The sequence below is a fragment of the Lolium perenne genome, chromosome 1 (assembly GCF_019359855.2).
Source record: "Lolium perenne isolate Kyuss_39 chromosome 1, Kyuss_2.0, whole genome shotgun sequence".
In the NCBI taxonomy this organism is placed as follows: Eukaryota; Viridiplantae; Streptophyta; class Magnoliopsida; order Poales; family Poaceae; genus Lolium; species Lolium perenne.
Window position 1 is genome coordinate 170,132,379 of NC_067244.2, and position 11,365 is coordinate 170,143,743.

The following is an 11,365-nucleotide window of genomic DNA, read 5'->3' on the forward strand; positions in this document are numbered from 1 at the left end:
CCAATGGTCAAGTCGAAAGAGCAAACGGCCTTATCCTATCCGGAATTAAACCTTGCTTCGAAGAACCACTGCGACGCGCAACCGGAGCTTGGGCCGATGAGTTGGACTCTATCCTGTGGAGTTTACGAACTACCCCTAACAGGTCAACCGGATTTACTCCGTTCTTTCTGGTATACGGATCCGAAGCCGTGCTCCCCTCCGACATCATCCACGATTCACCGCGAGTCTCCGCCTACAATGAAGAAACTGCTGACGAGGCCAGACAGCTATCTGTAGACCTGATCGAAGAAGCTCGGAATCTAGCTGACCAACGTTCCACCATTTACCAGCAGAAACTACGACGCTATCACAGCCGTCGAGTTCGGAACCGCTCGTTCATGGCCGGAGACCTGGTCCTCCGCCTTCGCCAGGTGAAAGATCTGTAGGGATTCGTTGCATAGAAAACAAAAATTTTCCTACCGCGAGAACGCAATCCAAGCCAAGATGCAATCTAGAAGACGGGAGCAACGAGGAGATGATCAAGACTCACCCTTGAAGATTTCCAAACCCTACAAGATGAGGCTCTTGTTGCTGCGGTAGATGATCACTTGCCGCTTTCAAAAGCGCGTAGAAGATCTTGACGGTGCCACAATCGGGCAGCACCTCCGTACTCGGTCACACGTTCGGTGTTGATGAAGACGACGTCCTTCTCCCCGTTCCAGCGGGCAGCGGAAGTAGTAGCTCCTCCTTGAATCCGGCCGCATGACGGCGTGGTGGCGGTGGCGATGGAGATCTCCGGTGGAGCTTCGCTAAGCGTTGCGGGAGAGGTGGAGGAGAGGGGGCGGCTAGGGTTTGGGAGAGAGGGAGGTGGCAGGCCACTATGGGGGGTGCGGCCACAATGGCTTTGGTGTGGCCGGCCCCCCTCCCCTTGCTCCTCATTATATAGGTGGAACACCCAAGAGTTGGTCTACAAGTCTTCGAATAAGACCCCAAACCAAAACCTTCCATATGACATGAAACCTACCCAAGCTAGGATTCCCACTTGAGGTGGGATTCCCACCTTTCCTTTGGAGGGGGTGGCCGGCCACCTTGGTGGAGTCCACCTGGGACTCCACCCCTCTAGGGTTGGCTGGCCATGGGTGGTGGAGTACCTTCGGGACTCCGCCTTCCAAAGTGATTTCTTCCGGACTTTTCTAGAACCTTCAAGAACTTTCCATAAATGCACCGGATCATTTCCAAACTTGGAATATGACTTCCTATATATGAATCTTATTCTCCAGACCATTCCGGAACTCCTCGTGATGTCCGGGATCCCATCCGAGACTCCGAACAAAACTTCGAACTCCATTCCATATTCAAGTTCTACTAATACGACATCAAACCTTAAGTGTGTCACCCTACGGTTCGCGAACTATGTGGACATGGTTGAGAACTCTCTCCGACCAATAACCAATAACGGGATCTGGAGATCCATAATGGCTCCCACATATTCAACGATGACTTAGTGATCGAATGAACCATTCACATACGATACCAATTCCCTTTGTCACGCGATATTTTACTTGTCCGAGGTTTGATCATCGGTATCTCTCTATACCTTGTTCATCCTCGTTTCCTGACAAGTACTCTTTACTCGTACCGTGGTATGTGGTCTCTTATGAACTTATTCATATGCTTGCAAGACATTAGACGACATTCCACCGAGAGGGCCAAGAGTATATCTATCCATCATCGGGATGGACAAATCCCATTGTTGATCCATATGCCTCAACTCATACTTTCCGGATACTTAATCCCACCTTTATAACCACCCATTTACGCAGTGGAGTTTGATGTAATCAAAGTACCTTTCCGGTATAAGTGATTTACATGATCTCATGGTCGAAAGGACTAGGTAACTATGTATCGAAAGCTTATAGCAAATAACTTAATGACGTGATCTTATGCTACGCTTAATTGGGTGTGTCAATTACATCATTCATATAATGATATAACCTTGTTATTAATAACATCCAATGTTCATGATTATGAAACTAATCATCTATTAATCAACAAGCTAGTTAAGAGGCTTACTAGGGACTCATTGTTTGTTTACATAACGCACATGTATCAATGTTTCGGTTAATACAATTATAGCATGGTATATAAACATTTAGCATAAACACAAAGATATATAATAACCACTTTTATTATTGCCTCTTGGGCATATCTCCAACAGTCTCCCACTTGCACTAGAGTCAATAATCTAGATTACATTGTAAGGTACCTAACACCCATGGCATTCTGGTGTTGGTCATGCTTTGCCCTAGGGAGAGCTTTAGTCAACAGATCTGCTACATTCAGATCAGTGTGTACTTTGCAAATCTTTACTTCTCCGTCTTCGATGTACTCGAGAATCGAATGATAACGCAGCTTGATATGCTCCAGCCTCTTGTGTGACCTTGGTTCTTGTGCATTGGCGATGGCACCCATGTTGTCACAGTAGATGACTAGTGGGTGCAATGCACTAGGAACCACACCGAGCTCTACAATGAACCTCTTGATCCATACCGCTTCTGATGAAGCCTCTGAAGCCGCTATGTACTCCGATTCTGTTGAAGACTTCGCCACCGTGCACTGCTTTGAGCTTGCCCAGCTTACTGCAGCACCATTCAATATAAACACGTACCCAGACTGAGACTTAGAGTCATCAGGATCAGTGTTCCAACTTGCATCGGTGTAACTGGTTACAACGAGCTCTTGGTCACCTCCATAACAAAGAAACATATCCTTAGTTCTTTTCAAGTACTTCAGGACATTCTTGACCGCTGTCCAATGTTCCATTCCTGGATCACTTTGATATCTTCTAGTTAAACTAACAACATGTGCTATATCCGGTCTAGTACATAGCATGGCATACATGATAGAGCCTACTGCCGAGGCATAGGGGATCTGATTCATCCTTTCTCTTTCTTGTGCCGTAGCCGGACCTTGAGTCTTACTCAAGACCTTGCCTGGTAACATAGGTAAGAATCCTTTCTTACTTTCGTCCATTCTAAACTTCTTTAGAATCTTGTCCAGGTATGTACTCTGTGATAGCCCTATTAGGCGTATTGATCTATCTCTATAAATCTTGATGCCTAATATATATGATGCTTCACCAAGGTCTTTCATTGAAAAACTATTATTCAAATAACCTTTTACACTGCTTAATAATTCTATATCATTCCCAATCAATAATATGTCATCTACATATAATATCAGGAACGCTACAGAGCTCCCACTCACTTTCTTGTAAATACAGGCCTCTCCATGACACTGTATAAACCCGAAGTCTTTGATCACCTTATCAAAGCTTCGGTTCCAACTTCTTGATGCTTGCTTCAGTCCATAAATTGAACGCTGAAGTTTGCATACCTTGTCAGCATTTTTAGGATCGACAAAACCTTTGGGTTGTACCATATACAACTCTTCCTCAATGTCTCCATTAAGGAACACCGTTTTGACATCCATCTGCCAAATCTCATAATCGAAAAATGCAGCTATTGCTAACAAAATCCTCACAGATTTTAGCTTCGCTACAGGTGAGAAAGTCTCATCGTAGTCAACACCTTGAATTTGTCGGAAACCCTTTGCGACAAGTTGAGCTTTATAGACAGTAATATTACCTTCAGCATATGTTTTTCTTTTGAAGATCCATTTATTCTCGACAGCCTTGTGGCTATCAGGTAAGTCTACCAAAGTCCACACTTTGTTATCATACATGGATCCCATTTCGGATTTCATGGCTTCTTGCCATTTGTTGGAATCTGGGCTCATCATTGCTTCTTCATACGTCGCAGGGTCTTCATCATTGTTGTCCACAATCATGACATTTATACCAATCAGGAGTGGCACGTTCCCTTGTTGATCTGCGAGGTTCAGTAGCTATCTCATTTGAAGTTTCATGATCATTATCATTAGCTTCCTCTGTTACCGGTGCAGGCGGTACAGGAACAACTTCCGGTACTGCGCTACTCTGATCAACGAGTGAAGATTCAGTAATCTCGTCGAGTTCTACTTTTCTTCCAGTCACTTCTTTAGTGATAAATTCTTTCTCAAGAAAGGTTCCGTTCTTAGCAACAAAGATTTTGCCTTCGGATCTGTGATAGAAAGTGTACCCTATAGTTTCCTTAGGGTATCCTATGAAGACGCATTTCTCCGCTTTGGGTTCTAGCTTGTCCGGTTGTAACTTTTTTACATAGGCTTCGCAACCCCAAACTTTAAGGAACGACAGCTTAGGTTTCTTATTAAACCATAATTCATACGGTGTCGTTTCAACAGATTTTGATGGTGCTCTATTTAAAGTGAATGCGGCTGTCTCTAATGCATAACCCCAAAATGATAACGGCAAATCAGTAACAGACATCATAGAATGAACCATATCTAAGAGAGTTCGATTACGACGCTCGGACACACTGTTTCGTTGTGGTGTTCCCGGCGGTGTCAATTGTGAAAGTATTCCGCATTTCTTTAAATGCATGCCAAACTCATAACTCGGATATTCACCTCCGCGATCAGATCGTAGAAATTTAATCTTCTTGTTACGTTGATTTTCTACTTCACTTTGGAATTCCTTAAACTTCTCGAAAGTTTCAGATTTATGTTTCATGAAATAGATATACCCATATCTACTCAGATCATCTGTGAAGGTTAGAACATAACGATAACCACCGCGCGATGCTACACTCATTGGTCCGCATACATCGGTATGTATGATTTCCAATAAGTCTGTAGCTCGCTCCATCATACCAGAGAATGGAGTCTTAGTCATTTTTCCCATTAGACATGCTTCGCATCTATCAAGTGACTCAAAGTCAAGTGATTCAAGTAATCCATCGGTATGGAGTTTCTTCATGCGTTTCACTCCAATATGACCAAGACGACAGTGCCACATATAAGTAGAATTATCATTCAATTTAATTCGCTTAGCATCAATGCTATGAATATGTGTATCACTACTATCGAGATCTAACAGAAATAAACCATTCTTTTCAGGTGCTCGACCATAAAAGATATTATTCATAAAAATAGAACAACCATTATTCTCAGACTTGAATGAATAACCGTCTTGCATTAAACAAGATCCAGATATAATGTTCATGCTCAACGCGGGTACAAAATAACAATTATTGAGGTTTAAAACTAATCCCGAAGGTAGATGTAGAGGAAGTGTGCCGACAGCGATCACATCGACTTTGGATCCATTTCCAACGCGCATCGTCACTTCATCCTTCAATAGTCTTCGTTTATTCTTTAGTTCCTGTTTCGAGTTACAAATATGAGCAACCGAACCAGTATCAAATACCCAGGTACTAGTACGAGAACCAGTGAGATAAACATCTATAACATGTATATCAGATATACCTTCTTTCTTCTTCTTGACAAGGCCGCTCTTCAGATCCGCCAAATACTTGGAGCAATTACGCTTTCAGTGTCCCTTCTCCTTGCAGTAATAGCACTCAGCATCAGGCTTAGGGCCAGTCTTAGGTTTCACAGGAGGCGTGGCAGCTTTCTTGCCACCCTTCTTGAATTTGCCTTTGGACTTGCCCTGTTTCTTGAAACTGGTGGTCTTGTTGACCATCAACACTTGGTGCTCTTTCTTGATCTCAATCTCAGCAGATTTTAGCATGGCGAAGAGTTCAGGTAACTCTTTGTTCATGTTCTGCATATTGTAGTTCATCACAAAGTTCTTGTAACTAGGTGGCAGTGATTGAAGGACACGATTAATCCCCAGTCTGTTAGGAATCACTATTTCCAAGTCACTGAGTTTCTTCGCATGCCCGGTCATGGCGAGCATGTGCTCACTAACGGAGCTGCCTTCTTCCATCATGCAGCTAAAGAAGTGTTTCGATGCTTCATAGCATTCCACGGCCGCATGAGTTTCAAAGATAGATTTCAGCTCATTGACCAACTCATGAGGATCGTGGTGCTCAAAACGTTTTTGAAGATTGGCTTCCAGACTGCACAGGATGGCACACTGAACTTGAGAGTACCGAGTTTTCCGAGTCTCGTAAACATTCTTTACTTCATCGGTTTCAGTTTCTGCAGGAGGGTCACCTAGCGGTGCATCAAGCACATATTTCAGATTTCCGCCAGCGAGGAAAATCCTCACATGATGGAACCAGTCGGTGAAGTTGCTACCGTTGCTCTTAAGCTTTTCTTTCTCTAGGAACTGGTTAAAATTTATTGGGGACGCCATATATACAACATATATTTGCAATAGTTTAGACTAATGTTTATGACAAATTGAGTTCAAATTTTAATTCAAAAAAATTAAAAACTAAGTGAACTCCCACTCAAAACAATATCCCTCGAATTGTCTTAGTGATCACACGAACCAAATCCACCACACCAAGTCTGATCATCACGAGACAAGATGTAATTTCAATGGCGAACACTCAAAGTGTTCATCATATCAATCATATGATTCATGATCTACCTTTCGGTATCACGTGTTCCGAGACCATGTCTGTACATGCTAGGCTCGTCAAGGCAACCTTAGTATCCGCATGTGCAAAACTGGCTTGCACCCGTTGTATGCACTTGTTGATTCTATCACACCCGATCATCATGAGATGCTTCGAAACGACAAGTCTTGGCAACGGTGCTACTAAGGATGAACACTTTATTATCTTGATATTTTAGTGAGAGGGATCATCTTATAATGCTACCGTCGCGATCTAAGCAAAATAAGATGCATAAAAGGATTAACATCACATGCAGTTCATATGTGATATGATATGGCCCTTTTGTCTTTGCGCCTTTGATCTTCATCTCCAAAGCACGGACATGATCTCCATCATCCACGGGCATGATCTCCATCATCGTCGGCGTAGCGTCAAGGTCAATGGCGCCGTCTTCATGATTGTTCTCCCATGTAGCAACTATTACAACTTCTTTGAAATACTACTCAACATGAAATTTAAAGACAACCATAAGGCTCCTGCCGTTTGCCACAATACAATAATGATCATCTCATACATATTCATCATCACATTATGGCCATATCACATCACCAAACCCTGCAAAAACAAGTTAGACGTCTCTAATTTGGTTTGCATATTTTACGTGGTTTAGGGTTTTCGAGTAAGATCTAATCTACCTACGAACATGAACCACAACGGTGATACTAGTGTTGTCAATAGAAGAGTAAATTGAATCTTCACTATAGTAGGAGAGACAGACACCCGCAAAGCCACTTATGCAATACAAGTTGCATGTCGAGCGTGGAGCAAATCTCATGAACGCGGTCATGTAAAGTTAGCCCGAGCCGCTTCATCCCACTATGCCACAAAGATGCAAAGTACTCAAACTAAAGACAACATAAGCATCAACGCCCACAAAACCATTGTGTTCTACTAGTGCAACCATCTATGCATAGACACGGCTCTGATACCACTGTAGGGATTCGTTGCATAGAAAACAAAAAATTTCCTACCGCGAGAACGCAATCCAAGCCAAGATGCAATCTACAAGACGGGAGCAACGAGGAGATGATCGAGACTCACCCTTGAAGATTTCCAAAGCCTACAAGATGAGGCTCTTGTTGCTGCGGTAGATGATCACTTGCCGCTTTCAAAAGCGCGTAGAAGATCTTGACGGTGCCACAATCGGGCAGCACCTCCGTACTCAGTCACACGTTCGATGTTGATGAAGACGACGTCCTTCTCCCCGTTCCAGCGGGCAGCGGAAGTAGTAGCTCCTCCTTGAATCCGGCAGCACGACGGCGTGGTGGCGGTGGCGATGGAGATCTCCGGCGGAGCTTCGCTAAGCGTTGCGGGAGAGGTGGAGGAGAGGGGGTGGCTAGGGTTTGGGAGAGAGGGAGGTGGCCGGCCACTATGGGGGGTGCGGCCACAATGGCTTTGGTGTGGCCACAATGGCTTTGGTGTGGCCGGCCCCCCTCCCCTTGCTCCTCATTATATAGGTGGAACACCCAAGAGTTGGTCTACAAGTCTTCGAATAAGACCCCAAACCAAAACCTTCCATATGACATGAAACCTACCCAAGCTAGGATTCCCACTTGAGGTGGGATTCCCACCTTTCCTTGGGAGGGGGTGGCCGGCCACCTTGGTGGAGTCCACCTGGGACTCCACCCCTCTAGGGTTGGCCAGCCATGGGTGGTGGAGTCCCTTCGGGACTCCGCCTTCCAAAGTGATTTCTTCCGGACTTTTATAGAACCTTCTAGAACTTTCCATAAATGCACCGGATCATTTCCAAACTTGGAATATGACTTCCTATATATGAATCTTATTCTCCGGACCATTCCGGAACTCCTCGTGATGTCCGGGATCCCATCCGAGACTCCAAACAAAACTTCGAACTCCATTCCATATTCAAGTTCTACTAATACGACATCAAACCTTAAGTGTGTCACCCTACGGTTCGCGAACTATGTGGACATGGTTGAGAACTCTCTCCGACCAATAATCAATAGCGGGATCTGGAGATCCATAATGGCTCCCACATATTCAACGATGACTTAGTGATCGAATGAACCATTCACATACGATGCCAATTCCCTTTGTCACGCGATATTTTACTTGTCCGAGGTTTGATCATCGGTATCTCTCTATACCTTGTTCATCCTCGTTTCCTGACTAGTACTCTTTACTCGTACCGTGGTATGTGGTCTCTTATGAACTTATTCATATGCTTGCAAGACATTAGACGACATTCCACCGAGAGGGCCCAGAGTATATCTATCCGTCATCGGGATGGACAAATCCCACTGTTGATCCATATGCCTCAACTCATACTTTCCGGATACTTAATCCCACCTTTATAACCACCCATTTACGCAGTGGCGTTTGATGTAATCAAAGTACCTTTCCGGTATAAGTGATTTACATGATCTCATGGTCGAAAGGACTAGGTAACTATGTATCGAAAGCTTATAGCAAATAACTTAATGACGTGATCTTATGCTACGCTTAATTGGGTGTGTCCATTACATCATTCATATAATGATATAACCTTGTTATTAATAACATCCAGTGTTCATGATTATGAAACTAATCATCTATTAATCAACAAGCTAGTTAAGAGGCTTACTAGGGACTCATTGTTTGTTTACATAACACACATGTATCAATGTTTTGGTTAATACAATTATAGCATGGTATATAAACATTTATCATAAACACAAAGGTATATAATAACCACTTTTATTATTGCCTCTTGGGCATATTTCCAACAAGATCATAAGTTGCAATCTCAATGGGAAGGACCCTTCGTCGTTAGCAAAGTGCTTCATAATGGATCGTACTACCTTGTCGATTTCCCAGAGCTAAAGGATAGACCTGCTAATTGGTACCGGAAACGCAAGCGAGAGGATCCGGATGACATATACGATGAAACAGAACGTCCTTGGAACATTGCCAAGCTACGTCCTTTCCACACTTAGCAAAATTTTTGAGTTACATACTCTGTAATAGTTATACATGATCAATGAAATAAAGCTTTTGGTTCACTCTTTGAGTCTTTTACCTCCTTTACTTGTTCATTTTTAGATCGTGTAAGTTTTCCGACTAAAACCGCAGAGCTGGATGTTTCCGCCTAGGCATGTATGAAAGTTGTGATTTTCAAAAATCGTCCTTTAGGACGTGAGCATAAGTTTTCTGGTGAAAAAATCTTCTGTTGCGAACTCATGGATTCCTGAGAGCGATTTCCGGCAACTTGGCTTGGGGCTTGTTTCCGCGGTTATTGACAGATCACCATTGGGCTTCGTCTCCGCAGGCGAGCGTTTCCGGCTAAAGGTCTTCTAGCTCGCGGAAGGTCAAGTGAGCAAGCCGGAAAGTTTGGAAGCTGGCACTTGCTTTCTTAACAAACGAAACATGCATTCATAAGTTAAAAGGATCTTCTTTAGCTGTGAGATCCATGCAGGGGATTGCGGGCATCATGCCGCCCCTAGGTCCCTCGTTGCTAAAGCCTTTCGGCTTGGATTTTACTGGCTCACAGCTAAAGAAGATGCTGACAAGCTGGTAAAAACCTGTCGAGGCTTCGTGCAGTTTGCGAGTTTGCTGAACAAGATAGATAAACAGGTTCAGCTGGAAATCAAGGTTCAAAATCTTCGGGTTTTGTTACAATTCAAAGCATCAGTTCACAATTTCAACGCGGAATTTTCTAAGCTGATGCTTGGGGGCTAGTGTTCAGTTACGCACGACAAGATGAGACGCGAATAACTCTTTCATATCCGCCTCAAGGACGGAAAGATCCCTTTTCTCGGTTGCCGGATCCCCCACACCTTCCCCATCATCTCGGAGATCTTCTCATAGTGTTCGACTAGAGGAATCTGAGTGGTAGTCAAGGGCTTTTGAGGTTGCGCGGGAGGCATACCAGATCCAGAGGAGTACGTCTGCAGCTTCCTCTCCACGTCTAAAGCCGGAGCTTGGGCCGATGTGGCGCCAGTTTCCTTGGCGGGAGTGTGGGAGGAAGAAGCACCTTTGCCGGATTCTGCGATAGGTGACAAGGTATTAACTTGTCAATGCCTACGGATTGTAGACTAGGGTTTAGTTGGAAGTAGAGGGCAAGTAGATCTCGAGGGTTTCAGCCGAAAAGTACTCGACGATTAGAAAACTAAGGTTATGTTGACAATGAATCGATGCTTTCTTTGTCCCTCGACTCCCCCTTATATAGGAGGCGGAGCCGAGGGTTTTGTATTACACACGGTTACATATTTCGGGAGACTCTTTGAGTTCTACCCATAGATTTACATGTCGATATTCCTAATACAATTCTATATTTCCAAAACTAACTCATAATTGGGCTTTCGGACTTCATAAACTTCGGGTCGTGGGCCTTCAGTAAACCTCGGGTATCTTCTCTGGCAGGCCCATTGGGGATGCCTATGTCAGTAGCCCCCGAGATTTTGCTTGAATCGGAGAATCAGGGAAAATCTCCAACTTTATAATTTTAACATCACTTCTTCGAATCGACACAACTTCTTCGAGTTGATATTATATTTTTAATCATTTGATCATATATTGTACAGGGATACCGGTAATTGGGGCTAGTTCATCTGACAGATCAGGTACTAGTTAACTGCTCTTGTGGCAATCCACCAATACTTACTTCAAGATCACGTCCCTGGACATGATCTCGGGATACTGGTGTAAATTCGACATGCGCCGCTTAAGGTCTTACCAGATGTCGAATCTCAATCATAGTTTTATCGGGTACCTAACGCGTCCGTTAGGATTTTTCTTTGCATCTGTTGATACGGAAAAAACTAGCTAAGCACCGTGAGAGGCGGTGCCACGCCGCACAGGACGGATCCCGGGGTCTTACCTTCGCAAAGTTTTGCGGCATTCAGAGATTGATTTGCGACTGAGGCACTCTGAGAATATATTGTCGAGTACTTTTTCGG